The sequence below is a fragment of the Equus asinus genome, chromosome 21 (genome assembly GCF_041296235.1).
Source record: "Equus asinus isolate D_3611 breed Donkey chromosome 21, EquAss-T2T_v2, whole genome shotgun sequence".
In the NCBI taxonomy this organism is placed as follows: domain Eukaryota; kingdom Metazoa; phylum Chordata; class Mammalia; order Perissodactyla; family Equidae; genus Equus; species Equus asinus.
This window is the reverse complement of record NC_091810.1, coordinates 65,124,732-65,143,920: the sequence shown is the minus strand read 5'-3', so window position 1 is coordinate 65,143,920 and position 19,189 is coordinate 65,124,732. Positions and strand designations below refer to the sequence as shown.

Here is a 19,189-nt window from a genome sequence, read left to right as displayed (position 1 = left end):
TGGCTTATAGCTAGCAAATCTACACAGCAAGTCAACTCAGTTATCTACAAGTAAATTTTGCAAGTTATTTGTCCTGGAGATTTCCCCAAAAAGTTGTATTATTTAACATTGTATATTTTGTGGGTAGATATTTCAGTTACTGACCTGTCAGGTTTTATACAAAGACATCAGGAAACTTTCCATAAAGGGCCAGATAGTAAGTATTTTAGCCTTTTTGAGTCATACAGTTTTTGTCACAACTACTCAACTCCACCATCATAGGCTCTGAAGCAGCCATAGAAAACACATAAACACATGAGCATAGTTGTATTCCAGTAAAACTCTATTTATGGCTCAAGCTGGAATTTCGCATAATTTTACTTGTCCCAAAATATTATTCCTCTTTGGATATTTTTTCAATCATTTAAATATGTAAAAACCATTTGAGCTCATGAACCTTATAAAAACAGGCAGCAGGCCAGATCTGGCCCACAGGTCGTAGTTTGCTGCCCCTGCTATATAGAACATGCCATGCTAAGTTTAGCCTCAGAAATCATTAAGGTGGATGCTGGCAAATATCATTCACATTCAATCCTTCATTTTACCAGCCTCGGGAATGGAGTCAAGACATATTATTTACAGTTAATAACTTGGGAAACAGAAATGGAAGACCTGGGTTCTTGCTCAGCTGTGGTTCCGAGTGATCTTGGAGAAGTCATATAACCCTCCAGCCGTCCACAAGGCACATATTGAAGCCTCTGACACTGATTATATGGGTAAGGTCCTAGGGTCTGGCCCCATTTGACTCTCTAATCTCAACCAATTTCACTCTCCCCACTCCCCATCCATTCCCTACACTTTAGGCATTTGGGGTTCCTTGCTGTTACTCAAATATACCAAACTCACTTCTCCTTGAGGCCTTTGTACTTGCTTTTCCCTCTGCCTGGAAGTGTCTTTCCCTAGAGATGTAGACAAATGAATCATACACATTATTTAGCTCTCTACCTAAATATGACTTCCTCCTTGGGGTCTCTGCTGGCCTCCTGATCTAGAACAGCACCTGACACCCACTACTCTATTTCCTTGTCCTGCTTTATTTTCTACATCAACATTTCTTCATGTCAAAATTATCTTGTTCATTTAAGTGTTTATTTCTTTGGTACCCACCTCCCCTAATAGTCATGAGAACAAGCTCTCTCTCTCTCACCCACTGCTAGAGCAGTGCCTGAAATATTGCAGTTGTTTCACAGTCACTTGTTGGATGAACATTGAATAATTAATATGTGTCTCTGGGAATAAGAAATCTTTGGGGCCCCTATTGTTGGAATGAATTCCCAGAACCCCATTCTGGGATTATTCTCTGTAATAGCAGATGTTAAATACAACCTGTCCTGTAAGGCAAGCTCAGGCAAATTAAGTTACTTGCCTGGGGGCCCAAAGCTAATTTGTGGCAGAGCTGATGGGTATTTGACCCCTGGTATCAGATTTGAAAGCACCTGCGCTTTTTGTTCCATTCTTTGCTGATATCTGATATCCTGTAGGTACTGTGACCAAATTTTCCACCATCAAAAGTCATGATGAATTTGTATGTTAGAATACCACACAGAAATCAAAAGGAACAAGCTACTGCTACGTACAACCAAATGGATGAATCTCACAGCGTTATGTTAAATGAAAGAAGCCAGATCCAAGAGACCCCACACTGTGTGGCCTTATTTACATGCAGTTCAACAACAGGCAAAGCAAAATGATGATAAAAGTCAGATGTATGGCTGTTTCTGGGACTGGGAAGAGGCCCCAGGAACCTCACTGGGTGCTGGAAACGTTCTGTCTGTGTCTGTGTATACACTTGTAAAAATCTCAAGATGTACACTTAAGGTTTGTAGACTTTACTGTATGCATGTTATACTTTAATAAAGAATCAAAATTGAACAAAAATTTAAATATAAAGTTAAGATATTTATAGAACAATGGGATAAAGCAGTTGAAATTAGAATGGCCTAGAAAACTCAGGAAATGTGGTGTCCATAGTTATGGAACACCCAGCAGACCATTTAGCTGGGAGTTCACGATAGTCTCAGTGGCTGACAGCTGACGGGAAGATGAAACTAACCTCTGCCATCTGTCTGAAACCACCTCAAAAAAAGCTGAGCCATAGAAAAATTTAGAGAAGTGTCTTGTTTTCTCCTGTCTGTTTCGTCTCAGACCCACTTCTTGAATTTAATGAGCACTTTCTTCTCAGATCTGGCTTTTCTCCTGACTACCCTACTTTCTCTCAAACAGCAAGGAGAGAAGAGAAAAGCCCGTCAAGCTTGAATCATGTTTGGATGGAAAATTAGCTTGTTTTACTCCTGTTTGTCATTGGAATTATCCTATATGAAAACGATTACAGTGAGGACAGCAAGTCTTTTCCCTTTTTTTAATAACAGGCCATAAAAACGCCAAGCCATTCATGCACGCAAATATTCAAGAGACCAAATGGGCTGGGTCAGTTTTTATTGAAGAAACATCCAGTCCATGAGAAGAAACTGAGTCTTTAGGAAGAGAGTGTTTGTGACCGTGGCAGGGTGGAGGTGAGGAGGGACAGTTACTCCCGAAATGACCTCAGGGTCCTAAGAGACAAATTATGGATAGGCGATCTCCTTAACAAACTTGGATACATGACATTTCTGCTCATACCAAATTAAAGGACAAGATCAATTTCCCCAGTGAATGGGGCTGAGCGAGTCATACATCTGGGTTCTTTGGCATGCTTAGTAAGTGAAGTCATCAGAGAGTCTAAAGAGAGTTATGTCTGAGGCTGAGGCTTGTTTATGGAAAAATGAGTTTCGGGGCTTGGCTTTGCTTAAGTACAGATCCTTCTGGGCTGCGGGTACATTGGTTATTCTTTACAAAGTAGTTCTTGTCCTCAAGAGCAAGTGTTCTGATTCCGGGCCTCAGTGTGGAGCTCAAAGGTCTGGCCTATCAGTTTTCTTCATTTCCTGTGGGTTCTGCCACCACCCCTGTCTCAAAGGGCAGCTTTTAAAACTATGCCTTCAGCTCCCTTGGATGCTGGTACCTCATCCGAATAAGGAAGCCAAGAAACACATGAAGCGTATACGGGCTGGAAGCAGAAAAAGGTGGCAAGAAACGATGTGGCTATTTTACAGCATAACTAGCCTCATTCATACCCCTGTCCACATGCATAGACATCCCGTAAAAGTACTGACTTGCCTCTCTCCTCTCAGAAATAGATGGAGCTTTTTGGACTCAGAGACCATAGGACAGCTTGCTCTTCAAGTTTGCTCCTGTGCAATTTTTTGTTCCTACATTATTCTCTATCAGAAGAAACTAATTACTTATTGCCATTTCCTGCCTTCATCAAGTACATTATGTAAAACTAGGACAAGATGATATAAAATTTGATAACGGCCTTTAATTATGTTTCTCTGCCCCAAGTCTCTGTGGAGACTTCAGCATTTCCAGAATAAACTTGATATGATGCTGGGGGACTTGAAATACTGTTGATATTTGAGAAAATAAAAGAATGGACTAAAATTTTGTCAGGAATGATGGAAGCAGCTGTGGCAGGCAGGATTTGGGTTGTCCATCAAATGTACTTTATAATTTATGGTCTCTCTTTCCCTCTTTTTATCTTGGAAAACTTTTCTACTTTCTCCAAGGCATGCATGATGAAAGCAACTCTAAAGAAACTTCCATTGCTCTATGCCCCTTTATTTAGTCTCTTTAGGTTTGTAAGTAACAGGAAATATTTTTAGGAGTGGGGATGAGAAAGAAGGGTGGAGGAGTTCACATTGTAACACAGTGAGGGTATCAGTGAGAATCGCCACTCCTAAGGGGCACGCCTTGGTGACCTTTCTCCATTACCCTTGCTCAGTTATGTATTGGATCAGCAAAGGAGGAGACATGTCTAAGAAAGGGAAAGTTTCTCCCTTCTCTTGCTTTAAAGCACATGAGGGTACCCAAGTGAATCAAAACATCTCCTGTCCAGGGAGGTTCACAATGATGGCAGACTCAAATAGGCCTGGCTAGGGGTATGTACGGGACAGAGTTCTTTAGGCTTATCCACATTCCCTGGAGTGGACTTTGGCCTCCCTCCATTCAATGTTCCCTCCCTCCCTCTGTCACTTCACAGATATTTTGTTACTACTGCAAGAACCTTCTTTTCAGTACTTGAGCCACTTTGAGGTCCCAGGGTTTTTTGAACAAGACAAATGTGGCTAACCATAATTAGGAAGATTTTAGTGTCCTTGAGACACTAATGCGGTATATGGGGCATAGGCAATATAGTGCATCGATTTTATCTCAAAGGTACTTCTTTTTGACAGCAACTTATATAAGCCCAAAGAATCTCCTATCCCAAGCTAGCACTGTACAATCTTCTAAAATCAGTGCCTCCCAGCACAACTCCATATCCATCCTATTAGTAAAGAAGAACTTTGCTAAGCAAGATGCCATGACCTTTGGCCTCTGTCTCAGGCTGTCTTCACTCATCTTTTCCTTTCTCATAGAATCTTGGGATTTTTCAGACATCTTCCATATCTCAGCTTTACCAGATACTGTGACCTGTGGGACCATCCCCCAGGTTCAAATCAAAGATATAACAACCAATGTTTAGAATGGGAGCACTTTTGGCATTTGGAGTAGAAAAATACTCAGTTGTGTGGGACTTGCCTGCACATTACATTGGAAGTTATAGCATCTGTCTTAGTTTGCTTGGGCTGCTATAGCAAAATGGTATAGACTGTGTGGCTTATACAACAAACATTTATTTCTCACAATTCTGGAGGCTGGGAGGTTCAAGATCAAGGGGTCGGTGTCTGGTGGAGCCTTATTCCTGGGTTGTAGACAACCACCTTCTTGCTGTGTTCTCGTATGGTGGCATCTCTGGTTTCTCTGGTGTTTCTTCCTCTTCTTATAAGGACTCTAATCCCATCATGGGGGGTCCACCTTCATGACCTTATCTAAACCTAATCCTCTCCCAAAGGCCCTGTCTACAAATACCATCACACTGGGGGTTAGAGCTTCAACAGATTAATTTGGGGAGGACACAATATTTAGTCCATAGTAACATAATTGGTTTACACCCACTAAAAGCCATTAGTGACCCCAATCGTTGTGACCAATTGAAACACTAACACACATTTCCTAATGCTCTCAGCACAGAACCACTAAATGAAAACAAACAAACCAATAAAAACCTTAAGACAATGGAAGAGATTGTTAAAATAGGATGGCTTTGTTCTGTATATGAGAAAACACATCCTGGAAAGCTGTAACACTGCAGTCATGACACTTGACACCACATCCTTCTGTTAGAACCCTGGGATACTCCCCCAATAATGAGTTATGCAACCATTTCTTATCTTAGGCACCATGCCAAATATTAGCAGTTCAAAACATAAATAAGATGTGGTTCCTGTTCTCAAGGAGCTCATAGTCCAATGGGAGAGAGAGCTACAAATAAGCACATACAACAAAATAAGGTATTCTCAACAATGAGGATACCTGAGAAGGGCAAAGGAAGCAGAACAGGAGGAGGGAGTGACGGCAGACATCCCAGAGTGATAAGGATGACATTTGAGAGGCTGTATGCATGGTATGGAGGGTCTGGCATATTGAACAATTCTACCCGGGTTCAAAGTCCAGCTCTGCCCCTGATTATCTGTGTGACCCTGGGTAAGTTCTGAAGGTCTCCAGGCTCAGTTTCCTCATTTGCCAAAAGGAGATACAGAAAGTATCTATCTCATGGGGTGTTTCTGAGAAGCAAACAAATGGAAGCAGACATAACAGAAACTGGTATGCAGTAAGTGCTTGATAAATGTTTATGATGATGATGTCATTTGGGACTTGAAGAGCTCGTTAAGCAGACAAGCATCAGAGAACAACTCAAAGAGCATTCTACTCGTGGAGTCTTCTCTGTGTGCTAATTCTCCGAAGCTGTCAGAGATTCAGTTTCTAATTCTGGCTGCCGCACTTATAAGAGGTGTGTTCTTAAGCAAAATCCCTACTTCTATGAACCTCAGTTTCTTTGTCTATATAATGGAGATAAAACCACCCAACATTAATAGAAATAGTGATACTTTGCAAACTCTAAAGCCCTCACAGATGTAAGGGAGTGGTGATTGCCCAAAGCTCAGGAAGCCACTTAGATGAAAAAAGAATAAGAGGGTGGGGACATTGCTCACTTTTCATACAGACAAATTACTTTGATTCTCTGAGCCTCCATTTTCTTATCTGAAAAATGAGATTAATAACATCCATTTTGTAGGTATCTTGGGAGAATTCAAAGAGGTTATTTATACAAAGAGGTGCCCCAGGGCTGACCCATAGCAGATACAGTAAATGTTTGTTTCCTTCTTCCTTTTCCTTCCTTTTCTTCCCAACTTTGAGAAATTACTTGAAACAAATTCAGGAAGAGCTCGTGCCTGAGGGCATTATGTCCTGTGTTCCCAGGCTGCCAATGGAGGCCACCCCTCACCTGGGTCATAGAGGACATAGGAGAAATGACAGGGACAGGCTTTGCAGACATACTTTGCTGCTGGCAATGTCTACTGACAGTTAACAGGAGATTGCACAATGGTGTCCCCAGGGTCAGTCTCAGATGGTTCTCCCACGGAGGGCTCCCATAACTGACAGCTGCATTTGATTCCAAATCCAAATCTGTAAGCGCAAGCAACTCACAAGAGAAAGAGAAATGAGATCAAATGGCTTTCAGTGCACATGGGAGAGGAAGCCAGAGCCCCTGCTGTTCCCAGCCACGTGGGCGTATAAAACACCCTCAGGCCCTGCATGTGTGTCGTGTACTCGGGGAAAGCATAGTGAAGCGAGGAAAACAATGTCCAGGATTGGGGCTAGTCAGGCCGAGGCTGCCCTCTGGCTTGATTTGTGGCTTCTCATTTCCCCAAGGGGCTGGATTAGGGCACAATGGGCATATTTCTGCTCTGAGAAATGGAAAAAATAGGATAGTAGTGAAAGGAGACCCAAGAGCCTCTGCCACTTATTCCGTTCTCTTGATCTACTTGGGGCCCTGAGCTTTCGCCATTATAGACCAAGAGCTTGTGGTTAGATGTTCTAAGATCCCCTCTAGCTCTTTTTTTTCTATGATGTTGTGATGCTAAATTTCTGTGTCCCTCACATTCGTGAGGAAATGGGATCTCTCAGATGGGCAAAAAATTCTGATTAATACTTCTTACCAGTAGAATGAATAGCTCACTTACAAGTTTCAAAGAATTAGATTGCACTTAAATCTATCCAAAGGACTGAGTCTAATCTGTGTGCTGAGGTTTGGAAGGGCTTGGGGTAGTAGACCTCCACTGAAAACATGGCAATTTGAGAGCTCTGAGTGGAGATAAAGACAGGCCTGGAAGGGGCCCCCAGCTCTGCTCTTTCCTGGCCGTGGGAACTCCAGCAAGTAGCTCAACCTCTCTGAGTCTGTACTCCTCAGCTGTAAAGTGGGAATAATAATAATGTGCATCCCAGAAGATTGTTGTAGGTTTAAATGAAAGGAAAATATATAAAGCATATAGCATATGGCAAATAGTAAGTGTTTAGTAACAATTAATTAGTGATTAATACCACTATTATTGCTGTGACCAGGTTATCCACCACCAGTGCATCAGTCCTGGTCTGGATATTTCCAGGGAGATAAAAGATTTCACCATCAAACTCAAAACTTCAGAGTCACCCTTGGTTTCTCGCTCTCCCTCACTCTTTTCCCTTGGCTATAACACCAAATCATTGTCTTGCGTATTTGATCTAAATTTGTTTTTATTTGTATACTATCTCTTGTCTAGTCCAGGCCACCATCTTCTCTCTCTCCTAAATCGCTCTAAGAATGTCCTAACCTATTTTCCACCTCTGATCTTACCCTTCATGAAAAAGTTACAGCGATCTTTCTAAAATTCATGCAGTAATATGCATTGCCCATGCTAAGAATTTATTAATGGTCATCCATTGCACACATGGTAAAACCCAAGTTCCTTAACTTGGCTTTCAAAATGATATGGGCACCTGCCCAGCCTGACTTCGGCCCTCTAATCATTCTCAACTTCCTTTGACCCCAAGAAATCCCCAGCTTCTCTCTTGCTTAGACTGTTCCCTCTCCCTGATGCCATGCCTTCCGCTTTTTTATGTTTTTTGACTAGGGATTGTTGTTAGTGCCATCGAATCAATTCCAGCTCCTAATGAGGACACTGCATACAGCAGAGCGGAACCCTGCCTCGTCTTTTTGTGCCATTCCCTCACCTTCTGGCACTGTATCAGACAGTGCTCTGCTGTTATTCATAGAGTTTTCATGGCTAATCTTTTTAAAAATGGGTGACCAGGTCCTTCTTCCTAGTCTCTCTCAGTCTGGAAGCTCTGCTGAAACCTGTCCACTATGGGTGACCCTGCTGGTATTTGAAATACTGGTATCATGGCTTTCAGCATCACAGCAACATGCAGCCACCACAGTGTGACAATGACAGATGGATGGTGTGGTTCCTTGACTGGAAAACAAACCCCGGCTGTGGAAGTGAAAGCACAGAATTGTAATCGCTAGACCACCAGGGATGGCTTTGACTAGGTACCTCCAGCTTATCTGTTTGGACTTGGCTTCACAGTCAAGTTTCTGGGAAGGCTTTCCTGCCCTCCCCACAACCTCCAGTCTGGAAGAGCTGCCACTCCTGTGCATTCCCAAAGCATACGGAGTCACCAATTATGGCACACACCCCTTTGGATTGTGCTTGCCTGATGACTTCTTTGTCTCCTGTACTGGACTACCAGCTACAGAGCTCAAGTCTATCTTGTCCAGCTCTGAGTCCTCAGGGTCTAGGACAATGTCTGATGCTAAGTAAATACTTTGAGGTTGAATAAAGATACCAAATGTCCCCAGTTGTCTCCAAAGATTTGGGTGTCCTTCTCTCTTACAGAGTCTTAGGGTCCCCAGTGTTGTGTGGTTGCCGTAGTCAAGAGTTCCTCTCCATGCCCAAGTAGAAAAGAAGAGAGGATAACTGTGCCAAGGCAGGAGGCCCCACACACTTGGAACGGCTGCCTCCGACAATGCTGCCTCCTTCTCATCTCCTCAGAGACTGGAAAATATGACAGGATTCAAGGCCTAGACTTGGGCAACATTGAGCTATGGCTCCGTGACCTATTATTTCATAAAATACAACAATTTTGTGACAAGGATGTTATCATTATTTCTACTTTACAGAGGAGACTGAGGAACAGATCATTTGATTTTTCTCTGTAGAGGTCAGGTCACGAGTATTAAAGAGACTCTTCACTCCCCTCCATACCTGCAGAGCTAACAGGAAGGCCACTAATGCAAATTCTAGGATAAGCCACTGTCTGCAGGGCTTGCTGATCATCTTATTTCTCAGCCATCTAGCTCTTTCCAGAAAAAGCTACACTAGCATGGACTACTGGTAGATAATATCAACCCCCATTGATCCTTCCTCCTCTGGATTCAGGGTTTGGGACCTTTAAACCTCTAGAATGCCAGGATATCTAGCTGTCTGTCTTTCAGTTATGATTCATGTTAAAACTGACAGATGTTTAGTCAACGTTTCCCTACAAATGACCCAGAATTCTCCTCATTCTTCCACAGGCAGATCCTACTTCAATAGTGACTCTCCTCGTGTGTCCTTTGGAAACTGGTACTTGTACCACATGTCACACCAAAACCTTCTCTGCTTGTGAGCATTGAGTACGTATTTGCCAATAGTCTTGGGAAGTCAACAGTAAAGGGACACCTGTTCTTAGGCAAAATGGTGCCCAAGAACTCTACTTTCATATCACTCCACTCTGTAAACTGCTGAGGTTTTTATTCTGTGACTATGAACCGTACCACACCCCTCTGATTCTGAGAAGGTGAATTAGAATATGAGACTGCATTTGTCAATTATAGAATCATCTAAAACAGATTCTGGTTCATTTGCTTTTTCTCTACAGACTGCCATAATCACCTTAGTTTATACCTAGTTTTAGTGTGTAAGAGTTTTAAAAAAAAAAGTGTGGGGGCTAGTGCTCAGTGGCATAGTGGTTAAGTCTGTGCACTCTTCTTCAGTGGCCCGGGGTTCACAGGTTCGGATCCTGGACACAGTCTTATGCACCGTTCATTAAGCCATCCTGTGGTGGCTTCTCACACACAAAATAGCGGAAGATTGGTACAGGTGTTAGCTCAGGGACAATCTTCCTCACCAAAAAAATAAGTTTGTTTGAGGATTTACTATGGTCCCAGGACTATTCTCAGCACTTTCCATGGACTTATCTCATTTAATCTTCACAACAACTCCATGAGGTGGGAAATTCTTAATATGCCCATTTTACAGATCAGAAAGCTGAGGCATAGAAAGTTAAATAACTTGCCCAAAGTCAATAAAACAGTAAGAAGTGGAGCTGAGATTTGATGAAGGGGCTACCTGATTCTGGCACACAAACTCTTAAATTCTCGATGCTCTTACCTTTACAAAGCATCAACTGTGAGGGAATTCTATTATCTTTCTCTTCAAAAGCAAGCACACTCTCTGGCCCTAATTGCTTGTTTCAGATATACACTTTCTAGGAGCTAAATAAATTCAGTTCCAATCCAGTTTGGTCATGCAATATGACTTGGCATCTGAGCTAAGCAGAGTATGGCAAGTTATGTTTCTTTGAATACCTACTGTATTAGTACATTAGGGCTGCCATAAAGTACCACAGACTGGGTGACTTAAGAAACAAATATTTATTTTTTCACAGTTCTAGAGGCTGGAAGTCTGAGATCAAGATGTTTGCGGGTTTGGTTTCTTTTGAGGGCTCTCTCCTTGGCTTGCCGATGGCCACCTTCTCACTGTGTCCTCACTTGAACTTTCTTCTTTGCACACACAACTCTGAGGTCTCTTTGTGTGTGCTAACTTCCTCTTCTTATAAGGAGACCAGTCAGGTTGGATAGGGCTCACCCTAATGGCCTCATTTTAACAAACTCCTCTTTAAAGGCCCTATCTTCAAATGCAGTCACATTTTGAGATACTGGGGATTAATGCTTCAATATGTGAATTTTAGGGGGACAAAATGCAGCCCACAACACCTACTAAGTACTCAGCAGTGTGATGGCATTGTGAAAGGTAACTCAAAAGGTGAATGAATCAGGGCTTAGTTCCTCTTTGCAATGGACCTACAGGCTCCTACATAACCAGGTTACAGAGTATAAGGTGAGATTTGTCATATAAGAAATACAAAATAAAATGCTGGGAGAATTGAGGAAAATGAGAGATGACTTCCAGTTCAGAGAGTGGGTCAAAACATGCTTCATGGTAAATCTAGCATTTGAGAAACTTCCCACCCGGGATTTGATCTGGGGTTAAGAGGTAAAGGTCGATGTTTTTTGTCTATGATAGGCTAAATACAAAGAAACAACAGGATAGCACAGTATTTACTCATATTTTTCTTTCGTGATTTTTTTCCCCACCCCTTTTTGAGTTGAAGCCAGAGTCATTGGAGCTCAAATTTTTTAAAAGAATATGGTAACAGGAAGATACCCAGCTTTAGTATATAAAAGCTTTTAAAAAAAGTTTGGAGGTTGGCCTAGTGGCGCAGTGGTTAAGTTCATGCACTCCACTTCAGCAGCCCAGGGTTTGCAGGTTCGGATCCAGGGCACAGACCTATGTACTGCTCATTAAGCCGTGCTGTGGAGGCATCCCATATACAAAATAGAGGAAGATTGGCACAGATGTTAGCTCAGGGACGATCTTCCTCAAGCAAAAAGAAGAAGATTGGCAAGTCTTGGGTGACAGTTGTAGATGGCTCTTACTTAAACCCTTTGACCTTTTTACCCCTCTACAAGCCTTGCTAGCTATGTCACCAGTCAAGTAACTGACAGAGGAAAAGTAAGTCTTATCTGGAACCAACGAGGAGCTTGAGCCATCAGTGAATGCAACAGGTCAATAATTTCGTCTTTCAGTCACATTTTACATTGTGCTTTTCAAAGCAGTTTGCCGTATTTGATCCTCCTAGCAACAACACTGTGAGAGGCATGTTTTACAAGAATGTGATGATTATTTTTTCTTCACTAGCCCTATTAGATCCACTCTCCAGCCTTCTCTGTCCTGTCCAGTGCCTTTGAGAGGCTGAATCCTAAGGACTGCACCATTCTTTGCATTTTTTTGTAACTCATACTAAAGCAAGGGTTCATTACCTTCAAACGGAGGATGGCATATTGAAGACACCCCTCTCCTTTTTGGGGGTTGTTTTAGGGGTAGAATTCGGATCTATGTGCTGACTCATATATTTATTATTTACATTCCTAATTTGTTAGCAAATCTTCTAATCCCATTAAATGATACCAGTCTTTTGCTATGACAAATAACGGAAGAATGAATAACGCACATACTGTTAATTATTGTACACATGTCATTTCTCACATATAGAAGCATTCAAAGTTTCTGGAAGTAGAATCATAGGTTCCAACTGTATGCTGTTTGTAGTGCCAAAAAAATGGCAAATTTTTCTCCATTAAGGATGTAACCATTCACACTCATACACTGCAATGCATGATCCCATACCCTTCCGAAAGGTGGGTATAATCAACTACCACGTTAGTGGGAAAGGTGAAAAACAGTTTTAATTCAGATTTCTCTTATTACAAATAAAAACAAGCATTGGCCCATAATTTAAGTGACACTGTATTTCATTTTTTCTAAACTGTTCGTTTTATTCTATTGAGTTGTTTTTCATTCATTCATAGAAATTTGGTGATATGATTTGCAAATACACACACACAGAAACATACATATTAGTTTTTTACTTGTACTTTGACTTGTTATGTGTTTTGTGACATGTAATTTTTTTACGTGTAGCTTAAAAGAATTCCATTTTTGTGCACAGTCTTAGGAGGCGGTATATTATTGTGGTTAAACATTTTCTTTGCTCCCATTTCCTTCTGTCAATCTCCTTCTTCACTCCTCCCACAAGCAATTATTGAAGAACAGCTATAAGGCAAGCTTTCTGAGTTCACGTGTAGTCTTTTCTTTGCTACATTAGACTACACAATAAATCCTGTTGGAAATTTGGTGGAAATGTGAAAGGGCACAGCGGCATGGAAGACGCAAGCCAAAATTTACAAGAGCGGTGTCAGATAGTTTTGATAGAAATTCTTTGAAAAACAACAGAGTGAAAATCAGTTAGAAGCAAAAGTCACAGGTGGTCTTAAAAGGATCCATGTAGTGAACATCTTCAACATTTTTTAATCTTTCCTTGTACAAAAACAACTCTCTCTCTCATTCTCTTACTGTGACAATGTGCATTTAAATAATTATATGCTTGAGTCTCGTCATTTTAAAAGCAGTATCCCATATATTTTAAAAAATCTGAGAAACCAGGTAAATTCGGAAGGCCACCATAAATATGTCACTCTAGATTGTTTGATGGTTACTTTTATTTATTTCAAGCTGTAGATACTCTTCTGGTTAAAGCCAGGTCCATACATATATCATAGCATCAGTCTATGAAAAAAGCAAGACTGAGAATAATACATATTTGGTGACGACAGAGGTCAAAAACTGAGGCCCCGGCCTGGCCCCGTGGCCGAGTGGTTGAGTTTGCACGCTCTGCTGCAGGCGGCCCACTGTTTCATCGTTTTGAGTCCTGGGCATGGACATGGCGCTGCTCATGGGGCCGCGCTGGGGTGGTGTCCCACATGCCACAGCTGGAAGGACCCACAACTACGAATGAACAACTGTGTACTGGGGAGCTTTGGGGAGAAAAAGGAAAAAAATAAAATCTTTGAAAAAAAAAAAACTGAGGCCCCTTCTTGGAGAATATGTTGTTATCACCAGGAAACTTTTTTATGAAGGAGAAGTCCTACTTTTTTTAATTGTGTAGAGCAGAAGTTGGCAAAAGTTTTCTGTAAAGGGCCAAAGAATAAATATTTTCAGATTTGCAGACCATATAGTCTCTGTCCCAGTTACTCAACTCTGCCATTGTAGCACGAAGGAAGCTATAGAAGAAATGTAAATAAATGGACATGGCTGTGTTCCAATGAAACATTATTTCCAAAAATAGACTGCAGGCTAGATTCGGTGCATGGGCCATGGTTTGTTGACCACTGGTATAGATGGTACATACTTATTTAAATGATGTTTGCTTGCAGTGTACTCCTCTGCTAGATGTTGTCTGTCTGCCTCTCCAGATTCTCTGGCCATCCTTCTTCACCTTGCTTTCTGTAGGGGAAATTGACTTCTGTGGATACATCCTTGGACAACCTTATCCCCTTATCCTCCAGCTTTTGTTTGATTTTGGCCAACCAAGATGCATTGTTAGAAAACTAGAAGGCAGGAGGACAATGAGAACAAGGTATGTATTCTCCTGGCTTTCTCCATGCTGGGTTAAGCAGGGTTGGCTACCAAAATGTTACAGCTCCAGTTCTGGTAACTTCTTACGACTACAGCTAGGCTCTCAGGGTTCTGCTTCCTGTTCCCACCCCTTGTCCCTTCATGTTGTCAGGTGCTAAGGGCTTCCTGCTGTTGTTGGCCCCTGAATATTCCCTGTTGGTTTCCCTTAAATCAAAATGATTCCTATTCCCCTGTCAGTAAATAATCCCTTTGGTAAGTTGCCCTGAATTATTCCTATTGAATGTGCCATCTGTTTCCTGTCAGGAACTTTGATTTAGCATATTTTTCTTCAAATAACATTAAAAGTTTATAATATCAAAATGCTATTGTATGCATTGCACAGATTAGTGAACGTAAAACAAACAAACAAACAAAACACTGCTTTATTTCATCTGACACCAAAACAAGGTACCTAACCATGGTCACCTGGTCACCAGGTTCCTCCTCCTTCATTTGCATGTCAACACCCTCCGAAGGCTGCACGTCATCAACAGTAGGATCTAAAAACCCTTAGTTGCCCAAAACCCTGACAAGATTATCTTGTCCCCTGCATACCCCAGCCTACTGTATGTAACTCAAAAATAAAAGCAATGTTAAACATTACACAAGTGCAAGAAAATCCAATGTTTTGGGGTTTTTTCCTAAAATAACTACTTTTATACTTAAAAAATTTACAAACCACTTCAAAATAAAATTATTACCCTTCTCCTGATTTGTTGGCGTCTTAAGCATATGCTTCATCTGCCCATTGGGAAATCTAGGATTGCCCTGTAGCAGAAAGGCCAAACTCTTCACCATGGCATTAAGAACTTGAAATGATCTGGTTTCTGCCTACCTTTCCATCATCATCTCCTGCCATTCCACCCTCCATGCTTTGTGCTTCAGGCACCTATGGTCACACAGATTCTGCAGTGGGAACTAAAGTCTTTGTGAATGGGAAGCCCTGGCGTTATGCAATGTGGTGCCCCTGCTTCAGCCATACTTAACTGTATTTTATCCATTCCTAGCACTAGCCCCTACACGCACATACACACACACACACACATACAATGCAACTTCAAATCTGTGATTTTGTTCATGCTTTTACATTATGTGGCATGCTCCCAACACCTAGGCCCTGTTCACCGAGTTAATTCCTGAGTTTGAACCTCAACTGGGACATCCTCTCCTCCAGGCAGCTTCTCCTGAGTGCTTCACTCCTTTCCTCATCACCCCTACAGGCCTCTGGCAGCATCTTCCATACTGGTCTGTGATCGTCTTTTGCTTTTCCTCTCTACCACTAGACTGTGAGTGTCTTAATGGCAAAGATTATTTCCTTTTTATCTTCTGCCTCTTTGGCTCAGTTATTTCAAGTTCTTTGCAACGTAGCATCCTGAAAGTTATAATACAAGTAGCTAAAATCCTTCCTCAAAAATGTATGAAACTGTGAGAAAGCCCTTAGTCTTGTTTCATTCTCCATTCTCAGCACGGGTCTCTCACTCCCAATCCCCAGCCACTCAAACACCAGATTTTCCCAAGGCGTTCTCTAACAGGAACTATCTTCTTGGATTTTACCATGCTTCATTTGAGCAACTGCATCAAGACTTTCCTATGTTCATTAAAATTCCTTCTCTCTTTGTAGCAAACTCTTCAATTCAGCTCTCTGGCACTTTATTTGATGAATCTAGCATTTCCAAGAGGGTGTGGTAAATTACTTAAGGTGGTATTTTAATGGTTGTAATTAATTTTGTTTTCTTAATCTACATAACTAGCACACCAAATCAATAATTTCATAGTTATTACTGCTTAGAAGGAGGCTAAAATTAGGAGGAAAATGAGTTAGTTTGATGAAAAAAATATTGACTAAGAATACAGATAACATATGAATGTGGCAAAAATCAAGAAGAGGAATCCTCAATTATGACAGTCAGTTTTAAGTGCCAGCTGGGTTTGGCTATTGTAGCCAGTTGTTCAATCAAACACTAATCCAGGTATTGCTGTGAAGGTATTTTGTAGATATGATTAACGTCTACAATCAATTGACTTTAAGTAAAGGAGATTATCCTCTATAATCTAGTTGAGGCTGATTCAATCAATTGAAAGATTTTAAGGGCAAACTGAGGTTTCCCTGGCAGGGAAGAAATTCTGCATGCAGACTGCAGTGGCAACTTCTACCCAAGAGCTCCCGCTTGCCCTTCCTGAAGTGATGGCGTGCCCTATGGAATTCAAATATGTGTAGCCAGCCCTCACAATTGCCAACTGCATGAGCCAAAAGATAGATGAGAGAGAGAGAGAGAGAGAGAGAGAGAGATGATAGATAGATATCCTATTGGTTCTGTTTCTCTGGCGGATCATTGAATGATACATCAAATGACAGAGGTTTTGCTTGAGTTTTTCACTGCCTAGGATAACTGCATATTAACTCTGACCTTCTGGAAACTGCTTAAAATCAGCACTTGCCCTTATTGTTTAGTATTGTTGTTGTAAACAAAATTTGAGATATTCGTATTCACACCTTGATAAGATGGCTTTGCTCCTTTTCCTGCTTCCACTTCCTCTATTTGCATTGGCTTGTGGACTTGCTGTCTCTGCCAAAAGTATCAACTGGAATAGGAAGATTAATATATTTCAGCTGACATATATAACCTGACTCAGTAAAACAGTACTGGTACTTACTACTCATATGTGCTGTCAAAATAGAGGTGTTGGTTAGAATCCTGGGATCCTAGAGTAGTTAGGCTCCATGAAGCCCTGGCATCTGAATCTTCTGGAGTTTTTTTAATTAAAAATGGGATTTCCTAGACCCCCATCTCAGTTCTACTAAATCAGAATGTCCCACAGACGGCCACAGGAACTTAATTTTTACAAGCTCACAGCACGATACTTATATGCACTAATGTTTGAAAACCAGTGCCTGAGGAGTTTCCTAGAAGGCCTGCAGAATGGTTGTAGCTTTATATTTTTTTAATTTTTGGATTTCGTAACAGATTGTATTTGAGAAATCTCTGTTATACCTATAAGAACCACAAAGTTTAGCACCCACTGAACCAGTCCGTGGTAGGTTGAATTATTGACCCCAGTTCTCTCCCTGTACCACACCTATGCCATGACCTCTTCACGGATGGAGTATGTCTCCACATTCCTTGACTTTGGGATTCGTCATGTGACTTGCTTTAGTCAATGGTGGGTGGGGTAGAATCGACCTACAGACCCTCAATGTAAAGCATTATTGTGATGAGAGCTACATGGTATATAGTCTAATTCCTTAAGTTTATAGATGAGGAAGCTGAAGATCTAAGAAGCAAAGTGACTATCCTAAGGAGTCTTAATCCAAAGCAATAACTCAAAACGGTAGGACTTTCACAGTAGGTCAGAAGACGGACACACTGAGAAAGATGTTTTCAACATTCTTCCTCCTAATCACACAAAGTAGAGCAACATCCTCAGTCGATGTACCTTTGGAGTAACAACATTAGTCCCTTTCAGAAAACTTCACCATATCATGCTCAGCCAAGGAAACAATTAAATTTCAAGGGGACCACCTTATGCTCTACACGGTGAAGACTTAGCGTCCTTCCACCTCTTCTGCAAACTTCAGCTCAGTTACTCTCAGTCATGCATGGCCTGTTGGAATGAAAACAAATGCCGCTAAATGCTATTGCCCGAGCATGGCAATTTTTTTAATGCCAACCACTAAAATGAATGCATCCAAATGCCTTTATTTAATGCCCCAAGAAAACATCTTGCCTATTGGGTAATTACCCATGGTAGTTAATTTGACAGAGGAAGATGAGAATGGAATTGTTTGTTATATTAGAATCCAATTAGGGCTCAGACTTGGAATTGCTCTCTAAGACTCAAGAGTGTCCACCCTGGGTAATTGGCAATATGCTATAGAAGATGCTACAAAAAGAATCCACATACTCATGATAACCTAAAAGACATTTTTTTAATGCCTGCACATGTCACAGAGCCTAATGCTTTGGATTACCACAATATTTCTTGGAAACTCTGTTTTGCCAAATATCTTGAATTCAGGCCCAAGCATTCTCTCAATTTACAGCCACATGGTGGGCTCGTGCTGAAGGGAGATTAACATTGCAGTGTCCTTGTGCAAGGCTCAGACTGCACAATGCTTAAAAAAAAAGAAAAGATAAACATGAATCTAGGCACATTCCGTGCCTCATCTCTATGGCCCAGTTCCTGTTATCCATCAAGTCAGTTTTAAAATAGTCCACGTTTTTTAGTCCCGCAAAGTCAACAGTACTGGAAAATTGGCAGGTACACTTGTTTAAACAAAGCTCCCAAGTTTTCTGCTGGCAGGTGTTTCCAGAGTTCTTGGAGCACAATTCTTTGGATAGGATATTTGCCAATATACATAGCAACAGGAAAAAGAAGTGTTTTCCTTTGCCACAGTGGAGACACCGAAATGCCTTTAGATGCAAAGCTGTATACTCAGTTCAGGGGCTTATTTTGGCTTTATGTCAAGGAATAAACAATAATAAAATCCCACATGTCTCTGTCCAGAACCCTGATGGGCTTCAGAGTGGAATAGAGCCACTTATCAAATTGGCGGCATGTGCTCCCCAGCCATCTCTGTACAGTTTGACTCAATGAGTTCGGTTCTCCTTCCCTTGTCAATTCCCCCAGACTCCTGAATGTCCCATTCTCAAGCTTTCCAGCTAATTCTGCTTGAAATTGAGGCCGGGGATTTTGGGTTTGCAATTTAATATGATGAAGCAGAGCAGATGAGACTTTATTTTCCCCCCATTATCCCCTAGGCATAGATTTTAGTTACTCTTAAATTCAGCTTTCCAAAATTGAGAACTGGGACTGCTTTAAAAGCACATGACTAGTTTTATAATCTGTTCCTTGGC

At 41.4% G+C, this 19,189-nt stretch overlaps 1 long non-coding RNA gene across 1 annotated transcript in view; it reads right to left on the bottom strand.

Annotated features, from left to right (window-relative positions):
• Nucleotides 1-12,585: 12,585 nt before the first annotated feature.
• LOC139041420 (uncharacterized) overlaps nucleotides 12,586-19,189 on the bottom strand; it is a 33,224-nt gene continuing 26,620 nt past the window's right edge. The window contains exon 3 of the long non-coding RNA XR_011496513.1: nucleotides 12,586-17,936. This is a non-coding gene — a long non-coding RNA (uncharacterized lncRNA). The remainder of the gene's footprint in view (nucleotides 17,937-19,189) is intronic.